This window comes from Triticum dicoccoides, chromosome 3A (assembly GCF_002162155.2).
Source record: "Triticum dicoccoides isolate Atlit2015 ecotype Zavitan chromosome 3A, WEW_v2.0, whole genome shotgun sequence".
Taxonomy (NCBI): Eukaryota; Viridiplantae; Streptophyta; class Magnoliopsida; order Poales; family Poaceae; genus Triticum; species Triticum dicoccoides.
Window position 1 is genome coordinate 186,861,057 of NC_041384.1, and position 24,313 is coordinate 186,885,369.

The window sequence follows — 24,313 nt, forward strand, 5'->3', positions numbered from 1 at the left end:
TCGGGTGCTAAGCTAATGGAATGGGTCATGTCAATCAGATCATTCTACTAATGATGTGACCTCGTTAATCAAATAACAACTCATTGTTCATGGTTAGGAAACATAACTATCTTTGATTAACGAGCTAGTCAAGTAGAGGCATACTAGTGACACTCTGTTTGTCTATGTATTCACACATGTATTATGTTTCCGGTAAATACAATTCTAGCATGAATAATAAACATTTATCATGATTATAAGGAAATAAATAATAACTTTATTATTGCCTCTAGGGCATATTTCCTTCATCTGCTCCCACCTATTGCTTCATGGCACGCGGTGCCAAGGTAAACTCATGCAATACTCACTATGAAACATCCAGTGAAGACGACTCTGATTGTGATTCCAAACCCAGCTACAAAACACTTGCTAAAATTGCAACTAAACAACAGAAAGCTATGGAACATATTCAAAAACTGTTAGACAAAAGTGATGACCTGTTGGACGCTGAAATGACTCGATCTCAGTCATTAATTGAAGACATAAAAAATCTTCATATTAAGTATGAGGAACTTGAAAGTCGTCATGAAATGCTCTCAACAACTCATGAAAAGCTTTCCTATGATTATCTTCAAAGGAATCAAGAACTTGAGAAATTGAGAGCAGCTCATGAAGATCTTAAAAAGGAAAACGAGTCACTTCGCACCGAACAGATCAGTCGCGCTCATGAAGGATTTGAACCACCATGTCTTAAATGCCTTGAGCGTGATAACGCTACTTCTGTTGCTGAATGTTCTACTGCTGCTACTGTTGCAATATCTTCAACTGCTGATGTGGTAACTAACCCCGCTGTTGAGGATGCCACTACTATTGCTGATGAAAATGCTAGGTTGAAGACATTGCTTGAAACAGGGATGTTCAAAAGTCTCAAAGGGCATCACACATTATGTGATGTCCTCAAAAGGTAGATTCTGAACTGAAACCCTAGGAAAGAGGGTGTTGGGTTCGAAAGGAAAATGAATGCTGATGGCTCTTACTGGAAACCTGAGCAGTACCCCAAAACCACATGGGTTGCTGCAAAGGAACCTTCAGTGGATCCATCCACACTATCTGGCTTCACTTGTGCTAATCATATCGTCATTGATGAATCCTTTGATGCAAACTATAAAGTGTTTAAGAATCAGAATGGTGAAGTGTTTGCCAGGTATATTGGTACTAACTGCAGGAATGGGCCACCTATGAAGAAAGTCTGGGTGCCGAAAAAGTGTTTGGAGAATCTTCCTGTGAATGTCATCATGACACCACAGGTGAAGAAGACAAACCCCAGACCACAGGCTTCATACGGTCCAAAGGCTTCATACAGACAGAGGACTCACCCGAGTCGCACTAACGCAAATGTGTTGAAGGGAAACCATGCTCAGGCCTATGAATATGAGCATGTTTCATCGAACCGCCATGTTCATAAGACCCAGAACTACTCTGCTTACTCTTATGAATACTATATTCCTCCTGCAATACTATTTGCTAGGGCTCCAAAGCCAAAGTTCTCAGATACTGCACTTAGACTCATTGCTTTGAAGCCACCCTTGAAGATGTGGGTGGCTAAGAAAGCTTAACTCTCTTTTGCAGGGAAAGGTCTCCAGCCGAAAATCAAATGCATATGAAGCTATTGCTGGGGACCTAAAACATCTTGCAGGGCGCAAGATCAAATGCCCAAATGGTCTTATTATGTATTTTGTTCCCGCGTCGCTTGCTACTTGTCCTATCAGTCCTAACCTCGACCTAATCTTTCATAATCCACTTGCTTATCAAATGTTTATGCTTCACATTGCTCTTCATGAAGCCTATCCCCCTAACTGCACTGTAGGGTATGACACCAGCGGCTTCAGAATGGATTATTGATAGTGGATGTACTAATCACATGACTGGCGAACGATGTCTTCTCATGGACTCAACCTTACGTCCATCTGACAAAAGTCACATCACATTTGCTGATACTGGTAAAAGCAAGGTATTTGGTCTAGGTAGAGTTGCAATCTCAAAGGATCAGCACATGGATAAAGTGATGCTTATTGAATCCCTTGGTTTCAACTTAATGTCTGTCTCAATGCTTTGCGATTTAAACATGATTGTGATATTTGGAAAATACCATTGCCTTGTTCTAATGGAATATGACAAGTCTCTAGTCTTTGAAGGGTATCGGAAGGATGATTTGTACATGGTAGATTTCTCAGCAGGACCACAACTTGCTGTATGTCTTCTTGCAAAATCTTCAGAATGCTGGCTTTGGCATCGGAGGCTAGGGCATGCTGGCATGAGGAACTTGCATACTCTTGCAAAGAAGAAGCACGTCATAGGCATCGAAGGCATCAAGTTCAAGAAGGATCACTTATGCGGTGCCTGTGAAGCTGGAAAGATGACGAGGGCCAAGCATCCCTCGAAGACAATCATGACAACGACTCAACCCTTCGAACTGCTACACATGGACCTCTTCGGCCCCACTCACTACTCTACTCTTACTACTACTGCTTGTCTCTATGGCTTCGTCATTGTTGATATTTATTCAAGATATACATGGGTACATATAATCCTCTACAAGACTGAAGTGCAGGATGTCTTCAGACGCTTCGCCAATCGAGCCATGAACAACTATGGCGTCAAGATCAAGCACATCAGAAGTGACAATGTCACTGAATTCAAGAACACCGGCCTCGACACTTATCTTGATACACTGGGCATCACTCATGAGTTCTCAGCTCCGTACACGCCACAGCAGAATGGCGTCGTGGAACGCAAGAACAGAACACTCATTGAGATGGCTCGGACGATGCTTGATGAATACAAGACACCAAGAAAGTTCTGGCCTGAAGCTATTGATACTGCATGCCATGTCATCAACCGTGTTTATCTTCACAAACTTCTGAAGAAAACATCCTATGAACTCCTCACTAGTAAGAAGCCAAATGTCAGTTACTTCAGAGTATTTGGTGCTAGGTGCTGGATCAAGGATCCACATCACACTTCAAAATTTGCACCGAAAGCACATGAAGGTTTTATGCTTGGTTACGGAAAGGATTCACACTCCTACAGAGTCTTCAACCTCTTTCACTATAAAGTGGTTGAAACTGTGGATGTGCGGTTCGATGAGACTAACGACTCGCAAAGAGAGCACCTGCCAAATGTGCTAGATGAAATTCCATCCAGTGAATCCATCAAGCTTATGGGAACTGGAGAAATCATACCGTCTGAAGTACAGCCTGAAGAGGAACTTATCATCTCTACACCTAATTGAAAGTGCGTTATATCGACTAAAGGGGGGGGGGTGAATAGGCGATTTTTATGGAAGTCTTCAAAACGTGGAAGTTTCGAAGACAAACGATAGAAATAAACCTATTACCATGCAGCGGAAGGTAGACTACACTGGGCAAACCATAGTCAAGTATTCAATGAAGTGAAAGCACAATGACTAATAGCAGCTAGGTAGTAAGGATCAGGTAGGAAGATATTATGAAGCCGATCAGAACAAGCAGTTACTCAGTGAAGACAAAAGATAATGCAATCATACAATGACTTCACAAGTACCAACAGTAAGTAAAGGGAAGTGAAGGATGAAACCGGTGACTCGTTGAAGATAATGATTTGTTAGACCAGTTCCAGTTGCTGTGACAATTGTACGTATGGTTAGGGCGGCTAGGTACTTAAACCTGAGGACACACAGTCCCGGACACCCAGTCCTGAACACGCAGCTCAGGACACCCAGTCCTCACCGTATTCCCCTTGAGCTAAGGTCACACAGACCTCGCCCAATCACTCTGGTAAGTCTTCAAGGTAGACTCCCAAACCTTCACAGACTTTGTTCACCGGCGATCCACAATGACTCTTGGATGCTCAGAACGCGACGCCTAACCGGCTGGAGGATTCACAGTCCTCAAGTGTAATAAGTCTTCAGATCACACAGACAGGAAGACTTAAGTGATGCCTAACACTCTTTGGCTCTGGGTGGTTAGGGCTTTATCCTCGCAAGGAATTCTCTCTCAAAGGCTTCGAGGTGGGTTGCTCTCAAACGACAAAAGCCGTACTCTAACTCTGAGTAGCCAACCATTTATGGTTGTAGGGGGTGGGCTATTTATAGCCACTAGGCAACCCGACCTGATTTGTTCGAAATGACCCTGGGTCACTAAGGAACTGACACGTGTTCCAACGGTCAGATTTCAAACACACACGGCAACTTTACTTGGGCTACAAGCAAAGCTGACTTGTCCGACTCTGGACAAGATTTGCTCTCATAGTCTTCACTCGAAGACATAGGTTTTGGTTAAGCATCACTTCAGTCATTCTGACTGGTTCTCTTGGACCCCACTTAACAGTACGGTGGTTCCTATGACTCAATAAAGAAGAAAACGAACTACGAAAGATCTGAGTCTTCGAGCTCCAAAGGCTTCATGCGATGTCTTCTCTTGTCATAGTCTTCAATGAGAATATCTTCATATACCACCTTTCACATCAATGTCTTCATACATTTTTAGGGGTCATCTCTGGTAGGAAAACCGAATCAATGCGGGATTCTACCTGTGTTATCCTGCAATTCTCACAAGCACATTAGTCCCTCAACTAGGTTTGTCGTCAATACTCCAAAACCAACTAGGGGTGGCACTAGATGCACTTACAATCTCCCCCTTTTTGGTGATTGATGACAAACTAGTTGAAGTTTTCAACGAAGAATATAATATGTGAAATTGTAAAGGATAAGGAATTGTCTTCATAAGTTGCAAGGGCTCCCCCTGAAGATGTGCATATAAGTAATTTGCTTTTGGAATGCAAATGCACATGGCAGGTTGTACTCGTGGAGATCCTCTTCAACTTATGATGACAATTCATTATGCATGTGAAGGTATGTGAAGATAATGACATGCATAATGGAAAATGGACGTCTGCAAAATGATCTAAGTGCGGAATTTATCGTCGCACATGCGGAATTTATCATCGCATCACAAAGTAGCAAATAAGTAGCAGACGACCATCAAGTTTAGGTGTTACAACTCAAAGAACCAAATGTATCAAAACGAGAGTTGTAAACACTAGGCAAAATATAAAGCAACCGCCCATGTGGACCCGCTTGAAGACTATCAAACTCATATGCTTCTCCCCCTTTTGTCAGTAAGGACCAAAAAGGTTTGAAGACATAGAGCATCTACTCGTTCCCATGAAGAGTAGGTGAAGCAGCAGGGTCGTCGGTGGTGTTCGCGGTGCAGAAGAACTTGGAGAAGTGTCGAAGCATGCTGAAGGAGGGGGCGGTGAAGTAGCATTGTCTTCGTCCTCGATCACTCTGGCATTCACAGTTGCCGCAGAGGAAGAGAACTTAGAGTCTTCAAGAGATGGAGTTCGTCGCAGCACTGCCCTTCGAGGAGGTGTGGAGTCAAACTTGAAGCGTTCAGAGAAGCCATCCTCTTGAAGATCATCTTCAGAGCACATAAGCGTCAGCCCTTTCCATGTGCGTCGAGAGGTTTCATGGGCAACAAAGGCATTCTTGGTGGCAAGATTGCGAATGCGGTTGACATCCACCAAGAGGCTTTGCATTTGGCACTTCAGCCAGTCATGATGCCTATCCTGTTTCTGATGAAGAGCCACCAGAAGCTCTCGGTCATTGAGAACCCGAGATTGCTTCTTGGGTCATTGGGCAATAGTGCTTTCGGTGGCTTCCGTAAGGGCACGATGAGGTGCACGTGTAGTTCCAGCTAGAGGATAAACACGAGTGACTACTTCAACTCCTTCAATGTTCTGAGAAAAACTTTGATGCTCTGCATTCTGAAGACTAAGAGGCTCCTTGACAGGCTCAGGATAAATGGCTTCAACAGACATATCCACATCAGGCAGAAAGATCCGATGATTGCAAGCAGATGGCTGATATGAGATAGCGGAGTGGAGTTTAATCAGCCGCATTATCCATGGAGCGTAGAACTTCAAGCCAAAAAGATCAGAGCCTGATGCAGCAAGTTGGTGGATGAAGAAGTCCTATGCATTGAAGCATTTGCCATGAAGAATATAGAAGACCAAAGTCTTCATTGCACCTTCCAGCTTGGCATGTGGAGAATGTCCTTTGATGGGCCAGAGAGTTTTCCTTACGATGTGATAAATAGTCCTTGGCAGATACTCAAGGTCTTCAACAAAGAACTCCTTAGGATATGCAGCATCTTGTGGCAAGGGCTTCATCATACTGAGCATCTGACTCATGTTTGGTTCAGGCTTCTGAAAGATGTTCTCCATAGCTTCACTGTGAAGCTGACAGCCAGGTTCATAGAGATCGCCAGGAGTGGGCAGACCAGTGAGCTCAATGATATCAAAGGCTTTGGCTTCATGATGAACATTTCCTGTCATCCACTCCAGGACCCAAGTCTTCGGATCTCTGTTGTACCCACAAATGTGAAGTGTGGCATAGAATTGGAGCAGCAACTCTTCATTCCAGTGCTCTTGGTCGGTGACAAACGGCAACAATCCAACCTCTTTGAAGCAATCCAGAGCTTCTTCTAGACAGGGCAGACCAACTATTGCATCGGTGTCAAGACGCTTATGTGGGAAGATGTGACCTTGATTGTACAGAATGCAGGAGTAATAGCTTCACTGCAGATAGCTCCAGAACCGATCAGAAGATATTCTTTCCCTTGAGTAGGGGTTCTTGGAGCTATTGAAGAAAGTGTTGTCTGCTTTGAAGCCGTTGACATTGAAGGATCCAGGTGCTGATGCAGGACTTGGAAACCCGGGCAACCTTGGAATTGGCTTCTATACCTGAGGCCTATGCTCAACATGATAGTCAAACTGAGGACCAGCAGCAGGCGCAGGAACAGGAGCAGTAGCATCATTTGCTTCACTGACTTCTGGTTCTTGGGTTGGTGGAGGCTCCACATTTTCTTCAGCCATGACAACGTCATTGGCTTCATTTGTTTTGGTGGTGGCAGCCTCAAGATTCTCAACCTCCACTTGGTGAGCTGGAGGGTCGGTCACAGTCACGTTCTCCTCGAGAATAGCTTCTTGGTGAGACGGGGGTGTAGCAACTCTTGGGGTTTCTTCTTCATCGGCTGATGCAGCCGGAACATCTTCAGCCAGTTTGGCTTGAGATTCAGTCTCAGTAGGAGTGGCATCTGGAAACACTTGACGTGCAACAGATTGGTGAGGCACTTCTCCTTCTGGAATGCTGGAAGTAGGGACTTGAGACCTTGATCCTTTGCGAAGCCTGCGGAATGCTGGCGACGCTTTTGGAGAAGGAGTTGGCTGGGCCTCAAGGTCATCTTCTTCTTGTTCTTGTGGGTGATCAGCCCATGATGCATCCTGAGCAATTGGCGTCAGAGGACGACCAATGCTGATGAGTTCGCTGTGTGTAAGCACAGGCGATGATACCTGTTGGTGCTCGATCTGAGGAAGAACCGCATCATCTTCAACATGGTCATGGTGACCAATGTCTTTAGCAGCGGTGGGATCAGCTGCTGGAAAGTCTTCAGTTTCATGAGCCTCTATGAAAGTAGGCTCATGGACAGTCAGTTGGCGCTCTTGATGTTCAGTGGCAGGGCGAACCATGGAGATGGGTTCAACAATTAAGGGCTCTGTGGGAGCAGCCCGTTCCTTCTTGGTCTTCTGCTTCTTCTTGGAGGGAGCAGCAGTAGAGGCTTCAGGATGTTTCCTCTTTCTGGCTTCTGCCTCAGCAGTCCTTGTCTTCTTCAGCTCTGAAGCGGTAGATCTGGCTTTTGGCCTTGAGCCAGTCATGCTGGTTGAGAAGACAATGGGATCTGCTTCCTGCCTGGGTGCGTCGGGTTCGGGCATAGTGGGCTTCTTCTTCTTCTTAGCAGCCATCCTGGGATCAATGCCCGGACGCCCAAGGGCCTTGTGCTTCTCAGCCTCGTTGTATCCTTGCACACACTTGTCAGCCAGGCTCTTCATGCACTCACGAGAACCCTGAGCTTCTGCAGGTTTCTTGAGAAAGGCTTCTTTGAGCTCGTGCAGCATAATCTTGAAGTTCTTCACCTCTTGCACGCTGAGCATGGCCATATGCTTCTTGAACTGAGTTTTCTCAAAGTCAATCTTCTGCTTCAGTTTAACAATGTGCTGGGCGATAGCTAACTCTGAAGCAATGGCGCCATGGAAGGCGACACTGAGGCCAATTGGAAGTTGCAGATCTTCGAAGCTGAGGTTGGGCATGTCAAACCACTCATCAATGAAGTTGTGGATGATTGCCACATCAAAGAGAGGCAGATCATTGAAGATTTCTGCTTCTTCTTTGCTCTTGATCAGTTGCTCAAGAGCGTCATCTGCAAGATCTTCATCACTGGACAGATCGATGGCATCGTTGCGCAGAATAGCAGCAGCTGTCAGTTCTTGGCCGGTGTGTGGCAGAGGCATCTTGACTTTCTAGGGCTTGGAGATGCGGGACAAATCTTCAGACTGCACACTGTCTTCAGGAGGTGCAGTAGCCAGTGGCTTCGCCCGTGAGATTTTTGGCGCAGAGGCAGGATTTGAAGCTTTAGGCTGCTTCAACTTCTTTGGCTTCAGCGCTGCAGGCGCTTCATCTGATTCAACGTCATCTGTAGGCTCATTCACGGCTGTCCCTTGAACCACGATATGAGTGATGAGACCCTCCAAGTTGTAGAAGGGCCAAAGAATATTGGGTTCAGCTTCGCGAGTTTCATTGGCACGGGGAGCAGAGGGACCAGGGTTGAAGTCTAATCCCAAAGACTTCTTGTTCTGCTTCGCTGAGTTCTTGGCAAACTGGAAGTTGCGCTTGAACAGATTGTCGTCACGACACCATAATAGTGACGATGGGTGTGCATCTGCAGGCTGTGGCCCACGGACCATGCAGGGATAGAAGCCTTGTTCAATGGCTTCTTCTCTGGACCTGGGTTGAAGATTCTTGTATAGGATGTCTCCCCACGGTCGCTTGATGGCATTTTTCTCAGCATATTCCTGGGTCACAAACTGGTATTTGAACCATTGTTCTACCCAATATCTTTGAATCCATTGGATTCGGGTCTTGCGCTGATTGTAATCCTCTTCAGGATCTGTCTTGTAAAGCTCTGAGAGGTCATCAGGCAAATCTCTTGATGTTCCCCCATGACGCTGTCTGCCACCCTTCCTTACTGATTTCTCTGCAGCCATGAACTTCAAACTGAATGGCTTCAACACGTTCAAAGGCTTCCGCTTGCTGGACAGACAGGAACTGGCTTCGGGAGAATTTATATGATGCTGTAAGAATTCTGCAAATGAATGCAGACTATGAGAACCAAGGGATTCTCCCATGGACATGTACCTGTGACAGCATTAAGGTGCGAGGGAAGGGGAAGAGGTCATATGCATTCTCAGAAGATTTTTGAAGATAAATCAGTTTAGAAGACATTGACCTCATCGTGCGAAGACATTCACTCATAGGTAAGGAGTTGGTTCCAGATTTGTACGAATCCAGAGATCAGTACAAGTGAGGAATCTAACTACTTTGTGAAGCATAAGTGAACATACTAGGCATAATATGAGATGCGGTGTGAAGTGGATCCAACATGTGTGAACAAAAACTACTTGTGGTAGAAAGTGACGAATCTGTAGGATCAAAGGGGCCGTAAAAAGGGTTTTTTATTTACCACACAAGGAACTGCTAGACGGAGTGGAAGAGGAGGCCGAGCAGTTCGATCGTCCGTGCCCTAACTTGGCGACGGAGGACACCTACGACGACGGCGGAGAGGATGATGTCCGTGGTCGGCGTGAAGATGGCGTTGGAGAGGTTGCGGCAGCTAAGCGCTTCGTCGCCGGCGTCGTCGAGGGCTAGCGGTGGCGCTAGGGTTCGTGCAAGAGTGGAAGAAGAGATAATGACTGTGGTGTGGCGTGTATTTATAGGGACAGGGGCGGCTCAGTGTTATTACACAGGTGCCCCTGGCGATTCACATCTGAGGAACACATGGCCATCATGCAGCATATCGAAGGTTGTTCCACGTTCCCACGCACGCCTGGATTGTCGGGTGGTCGTTCCCACTTCTCCGAGTTTCAGGTGAAGGAATTAGCATTGAGAGAAGACTTAATGTTTGTCTCTGTATCTTCTGCTGACAAGGACGCAGAGAAGACATTTGACAGTTTCAAAAGAATGCATATGATTTGGAGAGATAGAGTTTGAGATAGAAAGCATAGAGAGGTTAGGATCCGATCACATTCACTTAGTTCAAAAGATTCAACAAGAAGACATAGCTATAAGTGAATGCCGTAGAGGACAGAACACTAGTATATATATATATATATATATATATATATATATATATATATATATATATATATATATATATATATATATATATATATATATATATATATATATATAATCAACATAGTGAAGATAATCATGAAGACATGTTGAGATTGAAGCCAAACCAAATGTGAAGACATAGCAAATGTAACGCCGTGAGTGAAACACTTTAAACAGAACATTTGGTGGTGGCGTTACCCACCGTATAGGAACTATTAGACCCAGACACGGCGCACAATTATCGTGGCGCTCCAAAGTCAAATTCCTCATTAATGTATTCACACTTAGAATGCATGTCTTCATTGATTGAAGATATACTTTACTTCGTGTGTTGCACATCTAAGTCATCAATATGCATAAGTGTTAGGATGTGTGCCTGATCACAGGACATTTGAGGATTCCAAGATATTTAGCTCACACCGTAACTTGCAAAATCTCTTCTCATCCAAGGGCTTGGTGAAGATATCTGCCAATTGCTCTTCAGTGTTGACGTGTATGATATCAATGTCTTCCTTCACAACATGATCTCTGAGAAAGTGATGACGAATCTCAATGTGCTTTGTCTTCGAGTGCTGAACTGGGTTGTTGGCAATCTTGATGGCGCTTTCGTTGTCGCAGTAGAGTGGCACTTGCTTCAGATGAATGCTTCATCCAGAGAAGCTGAGCGCAGCAAGATCCAGTAGCAATGTATTCAGATTCAGCAGTGGAGAGAGATACACAGTTCTGCTTCTTTGAAGACCAACATACAAGTGATTGTCCTAGAAAATGACATGTGCCTGATGTAGACTTGCGATCAACCTTGTCACAAACATAATCAGCATCCGAGAATCCAACTAGATCAAACTCTGAGCCCTTTGGATACCATAATCCTAGAGTTGGGGTGTAAGCCAAATATCGAAGAATTCGCTTCACAGCTAAGTGATGCAATTCCTTTGGTGCCGCTTGGAATCGAGCACACATGCAAACACTAAGCATAATATCGGGCCTAGATGCACATAGATAAAGTAAAGAACCAATCATGGAGCGGTATACCTTTTGATCGAACTCTTTACCATTGTCGTCGGGACCCAGATGATGTTTGGCTGGCATTGGTGTCGTGAAGCCTTTGCAGTCTTGCATACCGAACTTCTTCAGGCAATCTTTGAGATACTTCTCTTGAGATATGAAGATGCCGTTGCGTTGCTGTCGTATTTGAAGACCGAGGAAGAACTTCAGCTCTCCCATCATGGACATCTGATATTGCTCTTGCATCATATATCCAAACTCTTCACTGTATTTCTGATTGGTGCAGCCGAAGATAATGTCATCCACATATATTTGGCACACAAACAGTTCACCATCATATGTCTTCGTGAAGAGAGTGGGGCGAGGGAACCAGGTGTGAAGCCTTTGCTCTTCAGGAAGTATTTGAGTGTGTCATACCAAGCCCGAGGGGCTTGTTTGAGGCCATACAGTGCCTTGTTGAGTTTGTATACCATGTCAGGATGCTTTGGATCTTCAAAGCTAGGCGGTTGTGCAACATACACTTCTTCTTCAATCTTTCCATTGAGAAGCTCTTCACATCCATTTGATATAGAAGTATGTTATGATGATTTGCATAGGCCAGCAGTATGCGTATGGCTTCAAGTCGAGCCACAGGAGCAAATGTTTCATCGAAGTCAATCCCTTCCACTTGAGTATATCCTTGAGCAACGAGACAAGCTTTGTTTCTGACAACTTGACCATGCTCATCTTGCTTGTTGCGGTATATCCATTTGGTGCCTATTATATTGTGCTTCCGAGGGTCAGGATGCTTAACCAGTTCCCATACATTATTCAGCTCAAACTGTTGAAGCTCTTCTTGCATAGCTTGAATCCATTCAGGTTCCATGAAGGCTTCTTCAACTTTCTTGGGTTCTGTTATTGAGACGAATGCGAAGTGTCCACAGAAATTTGCTAGTTGTGTTGCCCTTGAACGAGTGAGCGGACCGGGTGCATTGATGCTATCAATTATTCTCTCAATCTGCACTTCATTGGCAACACGAGGATGTACAGGGCGAAGATTTTGCTCTTGCTGATCATTGTCATTGTTAGAGGGATTGTCTTCAGGCTAAGCATTGTCTTCAGGTTGATCAGGTGCGGAGATGATAAGTTCCTCTTCAGGTTGAGCTTCAGAGGGTATGATTTTGCTAGTTCCCATAAGTTTGATTGATTCACTGGATGAAACTTCATCTAGCACATTTGGCAGGTGCTCTCTTTGTGAACCGTTAGTCTCATCGAACCACACATCCACTATTTCAACCACTTTATAATGAAAGAGATTGAAGACTCTGTAGGAGTGCGAATCCTTTCCGTATCCAAGCATAAAACCCTCATGTGCTTTTGGTGCAAATTTTGAAGTGTGATGTGGATCCTTGATCCAGCACCTGGCGCCAAATACTTTGAAGTAACTGACATTTGGCTTCTTGCCAGTAAGGAGCTCATAAGATGTCTTGTTCAGAAGCTTGTGAAGATAAACACGGTTGATTGTATGGCATGCAGTATCAATGGCTTCAGGCCAGAATTTTCTTGGAGTCTTGTATTCATCAAGCATCGTTCGGGCCATCTCAATGAGTGTTCTGTTCTTGCGTTCGACGACGCTATTCTGCTGTGGCGTGTACGGAGCTGAGAATTCATGTGTGATGCCCAAAGTACCAAGATATGTATCAAGGCCAGTGTTCTTGAATTCAGTGCCATTGTCACTTCTGATGTGCTTTATCTTGGCTCCATAGTTGTTCATTGCTCGATTGGCGAAGTGTCTGAAGACATCCTGCACTTCAGTCTTGTAGAGGATTGTGTGCACCCAAGTATATCTAGAATAATCATCAACAATGACAAAGCCATAGAGACAGGCAGTAGTAGTAAGAGTTGAGTAATGAGTGGGACCGAAAAGATCCATGTGGAGCAGTTCGAAGGGTCGAGTTGTTGTCATGATTGTCTTCGAGGGATGTTTGGCCCTCGTCATCTTTCCTACTTCACAGGCACCGCATAAGTGATCTTTCTTGAACTTGACGCCCTCGATGCCTATGACATGCTTCTTCTTTGCAAGGGTGTGGAGGTTCCTCATGCCAGCATGCCCTAGCCTCCGATGCCAGAGCCAGCATTCTGATGCTTTTGCCAGAAGACATACGGCAAGTTGTGGTCCTGCTGAGAAATCTACCACGTACAAATCATCTTTCCTATACCCTTCAAACACTAGAGACTTGTCAGATTCCATTAGAACAAGGCAACGATATTTTCCAAACATCACGATCATGTTTAAATCGCAAAGCATTGAGACAGACATTAAGTTGAAGCCAAGGGATTCAACAAGCATGACTTTATCCATGTGTTGATCCTTTGAGATTGCAACTCTACCTAGACCCAATACCTTACTTTTACCAGTGTCAACAAATGTGATGTGACTCTTGTCGGATGGACGTAAGGTTGAGTCCATAAGAAGGCTTCTCTTGCCAGTCATGTGATTGGTACACCCACTATCAATAATCCATTCTGAAGCTACTGGTGTCGTACCCTACAGTGCAGTTAGGGGGATAGGCTTCATGAAGAGAATTGTGAAGCAAAAACATTTGACGAACCAGTGGGTTATGAAAGCTTAGATCGAGATTTGGACTGATAGGGCGAGTAGCAAGCGATTCAGGAACGAAGTACATAATAAGACCATTCGGGCATTTGATCTTGCGCCCTACAAGATGTTTAAGGTCCCCAGCAATAGCGTCAGACGATTTTGGTTTTCTGCTGGAGACCCTTCCCTGCAAAAGAGAGTTAAGCTTTCTTAGCCACCCACATCTTCAAGGGTGGCTTAGAAGCAATAAGTCTAAGTGCAGCATCTGAGAACTTTGGCTTTGGAGCCCTAGCAAAAAGTCTTGCAGGAGGACAATAGTACTCATAAGAATAAGCAGAATAGTTCTTGGTCTTATGAACATGGCGGTTTGATGAACCGCGCTCATATTCATAGGCCTGAGTATGGTTTCCCTGCAAAACATTTGCGTTAGTGCGACTCAGGTAAGTCCTCTGTCTGTATGAAGCCTTTGGACCGTATGAAGCCTGTGGTCTGGGGTTTGTCTTCTTCACCTGTGGTGTCATGATGACATTCACAGGAAGATTCTCCAAACACTTTTTCGGCACCCAGATCTTCTTCATAGGCGGTCCATTCCTGTAGTTAGTACCAATATACCTGGCAAACACTTCACCATTCTGATTCTTAAATAGTTTATAGTTTGCATCAAAGGATTCATCAATGACAATGGGGTTAGCACAAGTGAAGCCAGATAGAGTGGATGGATCTGCTGAAGGTTCCTTTGCAGCAACCCACGTGGTTTTGGGGTACTGCTCAGGTTTCCAGTAAGAGCCATCAGCATTCATTTTCCTTACGAACCCAACACCCTCTTTCCTAGGGTTTCGGTTCAAGATCTGCCTTTTGAGGACATCACATAGTGTCTGATGCCCTTTGAGACTTTTGTACATCCCTGTTTCAAGCAATGTCTTCAACCTAGCATTCTCATCAGCAATAGTAGTGGTATCCTCAGCAGAGGGGTTAGTTCCCACATCAATAGTTGAAGATATTGCAACAGTAGCAGCAGTAGAACATTCAGCAACAGAAGTAGCATTATCACGCTCAATGCATTTAAGACATGGTGGTTCAAATCCTTCCTGAGCTGAACTGATCTGTTCGGAGCGAAGCGACTCGTTTTCTTTTTGAAGATCTTCATGAGCCGCTCTCAATTTCTCAAGATCTTGCTTCCTTTGAAGATAATCATAGGAAAGCCTTTCATGAGCTGTTGAGAGCGTTTCATGACGACTTTCAAGTTCCTCATACTTAACATGAAGATTTTTTATGTCTTCAATTATGGACTGAGATCGAGTCATTTCAGCGTCTAACAGATCATCGCTTTTGTCTAACAATTTTTGAATGTGTTCCATGGTTTTCTGTTGTTCAGTTGCAATTTTAGCGAGTGTTTTGTAGCTGGGTTTGGAACCACAATCAGAGTCATCGTCACTAGATGTTTGATAGTGAGTAGTGCGTGTGTTTACCTTGGCACCGCGTGCCATGAAGCAGTAGGTAGGAGCGGAGTAGTCCTTGTCATTTGCATCAGCGTCGGTGATGGAGTCATTGTCTTCAGTGTTGAAGATGGACTTGGCAACGTATGCTGTAGCCAGACTCGCAACGCCAGAATTGGACTCCTCCTTAGAGTCCACCTCCGCCTCCTCAGAAGCGGACTCCTCCTCTGAATCCATTTCCTTGCCAACAAACGCACGTGCCTTGCCAGATGAGCTCTTCTTGTGTGATGAAGACTTTGAGGAGGACTTGGAAGAAGACTTTGAGTATTTCTTCTTCTTCTTGTCATCTGAATCATACTCCTTGCTTTTCTTTTTCTTCTTGTTCTCAATGTCCCACTGCGGACACTCAGAGATGTAGTGGCCAGGTTTCTTGCACTTGTGACATGTTTTCTTCTTGTAGTCATGAGCAGAAGCTTCATCATTCCTTGAGCTTGATCGTGAAGACTTTCTGAAGCCTTTCTTCTTGGTGAATTTTTGGAACTTCTTCACAAGCATAGCAAGCTCCTTTCCAATGTCTTCAGGATCATCAGAACTGCTGTCAGATTCTTCTTCAGATGAGGAGACAGCTTTTGCCTTCAAGGCACGAGTTTGCCCATAGTTGGGACCGTAGATATCTCTTTTCCCAGAAAGCTGAAACTCATGTGTGTTGAGCCTCTCAAGTATGTCAGACGGATCGAGTGTCTTGAAATCAGGACGTTCTTGAATCATCAGGGCTAGGGTGTCAAACGAACTGTCAAGTGATCTTAGGAGTGTCTTGACGACTTCATGCTTGGTGATCTCAGTAGCGCCGAGGGCTTGAAGCTCATTTGTGATGTCAGTGAGTCGATCAAACGTGAGCTGGACATTCTCATTGTCATTTCTCTTGAAGCGGTTGAAGAGGTTGCGAAGGACACTGATTCTCTGATCTCTCTAGGTTGAGACGCCTTCATTGACCTTGGAGAGCCAGTCCCAGACTAGCTTAGATGTTTCCAAAGCACTCACGAGGCCATACTGTCCTTTGGTCAGATGACCACAGATGATATTCTTGGCAGTAGAGTCCAGTTGAACGAACTTCTTGACATCAGCAGCAGTGACACCTTCTCCAGCCTTAGGAACGCCGTTCTTGACGACATACCATAGGTCGACGTCAATGGCTTCAAGATGCATGCGCATCTTATTCTTCCAGTAGGGATATTCAGTTCCATCGAAGACGGGGCACGCAGCGGAGACTTTAATTATCCCTGCAGTCGACATAGCTAAAACTCCAGGTGGTTAAACCGAATCACATAGAACAAGGGAGTACCTTGCTCTGATACCAATTGAAAGTGTGTTATATCGACTAAAGGGGGGGTGAATAGGCGATTTTTATGAAAGTCTTCAAAACATGGAAGTTTCGAAGACAAACGATAGAAATAAACCTATTACCATGCAGCGGAAGGTAGACTACACTGGGCAAACCATAGTCAAGTATTCAATGAAGTGAAAGCACAATGACTAATAGCAGCTAGGTAGTAAGGATCAGGTAGGAAGATATTATGAAGCCGATCAGAACAAGCAGTTACTCAGTGAAGACAAAAGATAATGCAATCATACAATGACTTCACAAGTACCAACAGTAAGTAAAGGGAAAGGAAGGATGAAACCGGTGACTCGTTGAAGACAATGATTTGTTAGACCAGTTCCAGTTGCTGTGACAACAGTACGTCTGGTTAGGGCGGCTAGGTATTTAACCCTGAGGACACACAGTCCCGGACACCCACTCCTGAACACGCAGCTTAGGACACCCAGTCCTCACCGTATTCCCCTTGAGCTAAGGTCACTCAAACCTCGCCCAATCACTCTGGTAAGTCTTCAAGGTAGACTCCCGAACCTTCACAGACTTCGTTCACCGGCAATCCACAATGACTCTTGGATGCTCAGAACGCGACACCTAACCGGCTGGAGGATTCACAATCCTCAAGTGTAATAAGTCTTCAGATCACACAGACAGGAAGACTTAAGTGATGCCTAACACTCTTTGGCTCTGGGTGGTTAGGGCTTTATCCTCGCAAGGAATTCTCTCTCAAAGGCTTCGAGGTGGGTTGCTCTCAAACGACAAAAGCCGTACTCTAACTCTGAGCAGCCAACCATTTATGGTTGTAGGGGGTGGGCTATTTATAGCCACTAGGCAACCCGACCTGATTTGTCCGAAATGACCCTGGGTCACTAAGGAACTGACACGTGTTCCAACGGTCAGATTTCAAACACACACAACAACTTTACTTGGGCTACAAGCAAAGCTGACTTGTCCGACTCTGGACAAGATTTGCTCTCATAGTCTTCACTCGAAGACATAGGTTTTGGTTAATCATCACTTCAGTCATTCTGACTGGTTCTCTTGGACCCCACTTAACAGTACGGTGGTTCCTATGACTCAATAAAGAAGAAAACAAACTACGAAAGATCTGAGTCTTCGAGCTCCAAAGGCTTCATGCGATGTCTTCTCTTGTCATAGTCTTCAATGAGAATATCTTCATATACCACCTTTGACATCAATGTCTTCATACATTTTTAGGGGTCATCTCTGGTAGGAAAACCGAATCAATGAGGGATTCTACCTGTGTTATCCTGCAATTCTCACAAGCACATTAGTCCCTCAACTAGGTTTGTCGTCAATACTCCAAAACCAACTAGGTGTGGCACTAGATGCACTTACACTAATCAACCTGAAGACAATGCTCAGCCTGAAGACAATCTTTCAAACGATGACAATGATTAGCAAGAGCAAAATGTTCGTCCAGTTCATCCTCATGTTGCAAATGAAGTACAGATTGAGAAGATAATTGATAGCATCAATGCACCTAGTCCACTCACTCGTTCAAGGGTAACACAACTAGCAAATTTCTGTGGGCACTTTGCATTCGTCTCAATATCTGAACCCAAGAAAGTTGATAAAGCCTTCATGGAACCTGAATGGATCCAAGCTATGCAAGAAGAGCTTCAACAGTTCGAGCTGAATAATGTATGGGAACGGTCAAGCGTCCTAATCCTTGTAAACACAATATCATTGGCACCAAATGGATATACCGCACCAAGCAAGATGAGCATGGTCAAGTTGTCAGAAACAAAGCTCGTCTCGTTGCTCAAGGATATACTCAAGTGGAAGGGATTGACTTCGATGAAACATTTGATCCTGTGGCTAGGCTTGAAGCTATACGCATACTGCTAGCCTATGCAAATCATCATAACATCCTTCTGTATCAAATGGATGTGAAGAGTGCCTTTCTCAATGGCAAGATTGAAGAAGAAGTGTATGTTTCACAACCGCCTGGTTTTGAAGATCCAAAACATCCTGACATGGTTTACAAGCTCAACAAGGCACTGTATGGCCTCAAATAAGCCCCTCGTGCTTGGTATGACACACTCAAAGACTTCCTAAAGAGCAAAGGCTTAAAACCTGGTTCCCTGGATCCCACACTCTTCACGAAGACATATGATGGTGAACTGTTCGTGTGCCAAATATATGTGGATGACATTATCTTCGGTTGCACTAATAAGAAATACAGTGATGAGTTTGGATACATGATGCAAGAGCAATATCAGATGTCCATGATGGGTGAGCTGAAGTTCTTCCTTCGTCTTCAAATTCGGCAGCAACGCAACGACATCTTCATATCTCAAGAGAAATACCTCAAAGATTGCCTTAAGAAGTTTGGAATGCAAGACTGCAAAGGTTATACGACGCCAATGCCTACCAAAAGTCATCTGGATCCTGACGCCAATGGTAAAGAGTTCGATCAAAAGGTACACCGCTCCATGATTGGTTCTTTGCTTTATTTATGTGCATCTAGGCCAGATATCATGCTTAGTGTTTGCATGTGTGCCCGATTCCAAGCGGCACCAAAGGAATCGCATCACTTAGCTTTGAAGCGAATTCTTTGATATTTGGCTTACACCCCAACACTAGGATTATGGTATCCAAAGGGCTCGGAGTTTGATCTAGTTGGATTCTCGGATGCTGATTATGCTGGTGACAAGGTGGATCGCAAGTCTATATCAGGCACATGTCACTTTCTGGGACAGTCACTTGTGTGTTGGTCTTCAAAGAAGCAGAACTGTGTATCTCTCTCCACTGCTGAATCTGAATACATTGCTGCTGGATCTTGCTGCGCTCAGCTTCTCTGGATGAAGCAAACACTCAAAGACTATGGCATTCATCTGAAGCAAGTGCCACTCTACTGCGACAATGAAAGCGCCATCAAGATTGCCAACAACCCAGTTCAGCACTCGAAGACAAAGCACATTGAGATCCGTCATCACTTTCTCAGAGATCATGTCATGAAGGAAGATATTGATATCATTCACGTCAACACTGAAGAGCAACTGGTAGATATCTTCACAAAGCCCATGGATGAGAAAAGGTTTTGCAAGTTGCGGTGTGAGCTAAATATCTTGGAATCCTCAAATGTCCTGTGATCATGCACACATCGTAACACTTATGCATGTTGATGACTTAGATGTGCAACACACGAAGTAACGTATATCTTCAACTAATGAAGACTTACACACTAAGTGTGAATACATTAATGCGGAATTTGAGTTCAGAGCGCCACGATAATTGTGCGCCGTGTCTGGGTCTAATACTTCCTATACGGTGGGTAACGCCACCACCAACCTTTTGTTTGGAGTGTTTTCTGTTGGCGTTAAATTTGCAAAGTCTTCGCATTTGGTTTGTCTTCAATATTAACATGGCTTCATGTTTATCTTCACTATATTGATTTGGTCTTATCCGGATATATTCATATATTTGCGTTCTGTCCTCTACAACATTCACTTATAGCTATGTCTTCTCGTTGAATCTTTTGAACTAAGTGAATGTGATCGGACCCTAACCTTTCTATGCTCCCGTCTCAAATCTATCTATCCAAATCATATGCATTCTATTGAAACTGTCGAATGTCTTTGCTGTGTCCTTGTCAGCAGAAGATACAGAGACAAACATTAAATCTATTTTAAATACTCAATCCTTTTTGCCTGAAACCTGGAGAAGCGGGAACGGCCACCCGACAATCCAGGCGTACGTGGGAACGTGGAACATCCTCCAATGTGTTGCATGATCGCCACGTGTCCTTCAGATGTGAACCGCTAGGGGCACCTGCGTAATAATGCTGCGCCGCCCCTGTCCTTATAAATACGCGCCACACCTCAGTCATTATCTCTTCTTCCACTTCTCCTTTTCGCACAAACCCTAGCGCCACCGCTAGCCCTCGACGACGCCGACGATGAAGCGTTTAGCTGCCGTGACCTCACCGACGCCGTCCTCACGCCGGCCGCGGACATCATCATCTCCGCCGTCGCCGTAGGTGTCCTCTGTCGCCAAGTTAGGGCACGGAAGATCGAACTGCTCGGCCTCATCTCCTACTCCGTCTAGCAGTTCCTCGAGTGGTAAATAAAAACTCTTTTTATAGTCCTTTTTGATCCGATAGATTCATCCTTTTCAACCACAAGTGGTTTCTGTTCCTACAAAATTGGATCTATCATGTTCTACATCTCATAACATGCCTAGTATGTTCAATTATGCTTCACAAAGTAGTTAGATTCCTCACTTGTACTTATGCATGGATTCGTACAAATCTGGAACCAACTCTCTACATATGAGTGAATGTCTTCACACTATGAGGTCAATGTCTTCTAAACTGATTTATCTTCAAAATCTTCTGAGAATGCATATGACCTCTTCCCCTTCCCTCGCATCTCTAATGCTGTCACAGGTACATGTCCGTGGGAGAATCCCTTGGTTCTCATAGTCTGCATTCATTTGCAGAGTTCTTATAGCATCACATCAATTCTCCCGAAGCCAGTTCCTGTCTGACCAGCAGATGGAAGACTTTGACAGTGTTGAAGCCTTTCAGTCTAAACTTCATGGCAACAGAGAAATCAGCAAGTAAGGGTGGAAGACAGCGCCGTGGGGGTACATCAATGGACCTGCCCAAAGATCTCTATGAACTATACAAAACTGACCCTGAAGAAAGCTATGGTCAGCGCAAGACACGAATCCAATGGATTCGAAGATATTGGGCCAAGCAATGGTTCAAGTACAGATTCGTCACCAAGGAGTATACTGAGAAGAATGCTATCACGCGTCCTTGGGGAGATATTCTCTATAAAAATATTCAACTCGAGACCAGAACTGAAGCCATTGCTCAAGGATTCTACCCTTGCATGGTCCGAGGACCACAGCCCACTGATGCTGACCCATCGTCATTACTATGGTGTCGAGATGACGATCTGTTCAAGCACAACTATCAGTTTGCCAAGAACTCGGCCAAGGAAAACAAGAAGTCTTGGGGATTAGACTTCAACCCAGGCCCCTCTGCGCCACGTGCCGATGGCACACGCAAAGCTGAACCCAATCTTGTTGGGTCCTTCTACAAGTTAGAAGGTCTCATCACTCATATAATGGTTCGAGGGGCGGCCATGGATCACTCTGCAGACGACACTGACTCTGATGAAGCGCCTGCACCACCAAAGCCAAAGAAGCAGAAGAAACTTAAGGCTTTGAAGCTCTCCACTCCACCAAAAGTGTCACACGCGAAGCCTCTAGCCACTGCTCCTCCTGCCCCAAGTGTGCAGTCTGAAGATCTCTCTCGCATCTCCAAGACTGAGAAGAAAAAGAGGAAACCCGTGCACTCCTCCAGTCCAGTTCTGACCTCTGCTGCTGTTCTGAGGAACAGAACGTAGCCATTGATCTGTCTAGCGACGACGATCTTGGCGATGATGCTCTTGAGCAATTGATAAAGAGCAAGCAAGAGGCGGAAATCTTCAATGATCTTCCCCTCTTTGATGTGGAAATCCTGTACAAGTTTATTGATGAGTGGTTTGACAGCCCAGACCTCAGTTTTGATGATCTTCAGCTCCCAATTGGCCTCAGCGTCTCTTTCCATGGAGCCATTGCTCCTGAGCTGGCTCTTGCACAGAAGATTGTTGAGCTGAAGCACAAGATTGACTATGAAAAGGCTCAGTTCAAGAAGCACATGGCCAAACTCAATGTTGAAGACATTCAAAACTTCAAGGTCATGCTGCATGAGCTCAAGGAGGCATTTCACAAGAAACGTGAAGAAGCAAAAGGTTCTCATGAGCGCATGAAGAATCTCGCTGCCCAATGTGTTCAAGGCTACAATGAAGCTGAAAAGCGCAAGGCTTTGGGGCGTCCAGGCATTGACCCCAGAATGGCTGCCAAGAAGAAGAAGAAGCCTACTGTGGCCCAACCAGAAGCATTAAGGCAGGAAGAACCTCGCATTGTCTTCCCAGCCAGTATGACAGGCTCGAAGCCTAAGGTCCCCACAGTGGCTTCGGAGCTCAAGAAAACTAGGGCAGCTGAAACCGAAGCCCGAAAGCGCAAGACCAAAGCCACCACTGATGATGCTCCACCTACCAAGAAGAGAAAGACAAACAAGAGAGACCGGGCTACTCCCAAGAGCCCCTTGATGTCGAGCCAATCTCAGTGGCTCATCCTGCGTCTAAACATCGAGAGCGCCATTTGATAGTCCATGAGCCTGCTTCCACAGAGGCTCCTAAAGTTGAAGACATTCCAGCTGTTGACCCCACCGCAGCTGAAGACATTGGTCATCAAGACAATGTTGAAGATGATGAAGTCCTTCCTTAGATCGAGCACAATTTGGTATCATCGCCTGTTCTCACGAACAACGAACTCATCAGCATTGGTCATCCATTGACGCCAATTGCTCAGAATGACTCATGGGCTGATCACCCTCAAGAATCCCCTCGTACTGAAGAAACACCAGTTACTCCCCCAACACAGGTCACCACTCCGGTGATTGACGATGAAGACTTTGAGGCCCAACCAACTCCATCTCCACAGGCGTCGCCAACATTTCACAGGCTTCGCAAAGGACCAAAGCCACAGGTCACTTTGTCAAGTGTTCCAGAAGGAGAAGAGTGCCAATCCATTTCACACGAAGTCTTTCCTGAAGCCTCTCCTACTGCGAACATCCCTAAATCTGAAGCCAAAGCGACTGAAGATATTCTGGCTGCATCAGCCGATGAAGAAGAAGAACCAAGAGATGAAGAAAGTGTTGCTACACCCCTTCCAACCCTGAAGTTGTTCTCGAGGAGAACGTGTCCGACCCTCCAGCTCCTAAAGTGGAGGTTACCAATACTGAGGCGACCACCAACACCAACAGTGATAGCCAATGATGTTGTCATGGCCGAAGCTAATGTGGCGCCTGAAGCTAATGTGGTGAATGCACCTGAAGCCAATGCTGCACCCGATGCAAATCTGCAGCTTGAAGCCAATGCCTCTGCTCCTGTACCACCTCCAAGGCCACACACCATCGAGCAAGCATATGATCGTGGTCAGCTTGTTACCGTCCGCTGGCCATTTCTGGTTCCTCCGCCTGCTCTAGGACCTCAATTTGCCTATCATGTGGAGCACAGGCCTCAGGTCCAGAAGCCAAAGCCAAGGCTACCACGGTTTCCAGGTACTACATTATCACCAGGATCGTTTAATCTGAATGGCTTCAAGGCACACAACACATTCTTTGACAGTGACAAGAACCCCTACACAAGGCCAAGAATCTCCTCAGATCGATTCTGGAGTTATCAGCAGCGCAACTACTATTCTTGCATCTTGTACAATCAGGGGCACATCTTCCCACACATGCGTCTTGACTGTGAAGCCATTGCTGGATTGCCTTGCCTTGAAGAAGCCCTTGACTGCTTTCGTGATGCGGGTCTGCTCAACTTTGTGACTGACAAGGAACATTGGAATGAGGAACTTCTGCTTCAATTCTATGCTACACTCCACATTCATGGATACAACAGGGATCCGAAGACTTGGATCCTTGAGTGGATGACGGGCGATGTACATCATGAAGCTAAAGCCCAAGACATCATTGAGCTCACAGCCCTGCCCACTCCTGGCGAATATTATGAGCCAGGTTGTCAGCAATACCAGAATGCTTTGGAGAGTATTTTCCAGAAGCCATAGCCTAACATGAGCCAAAT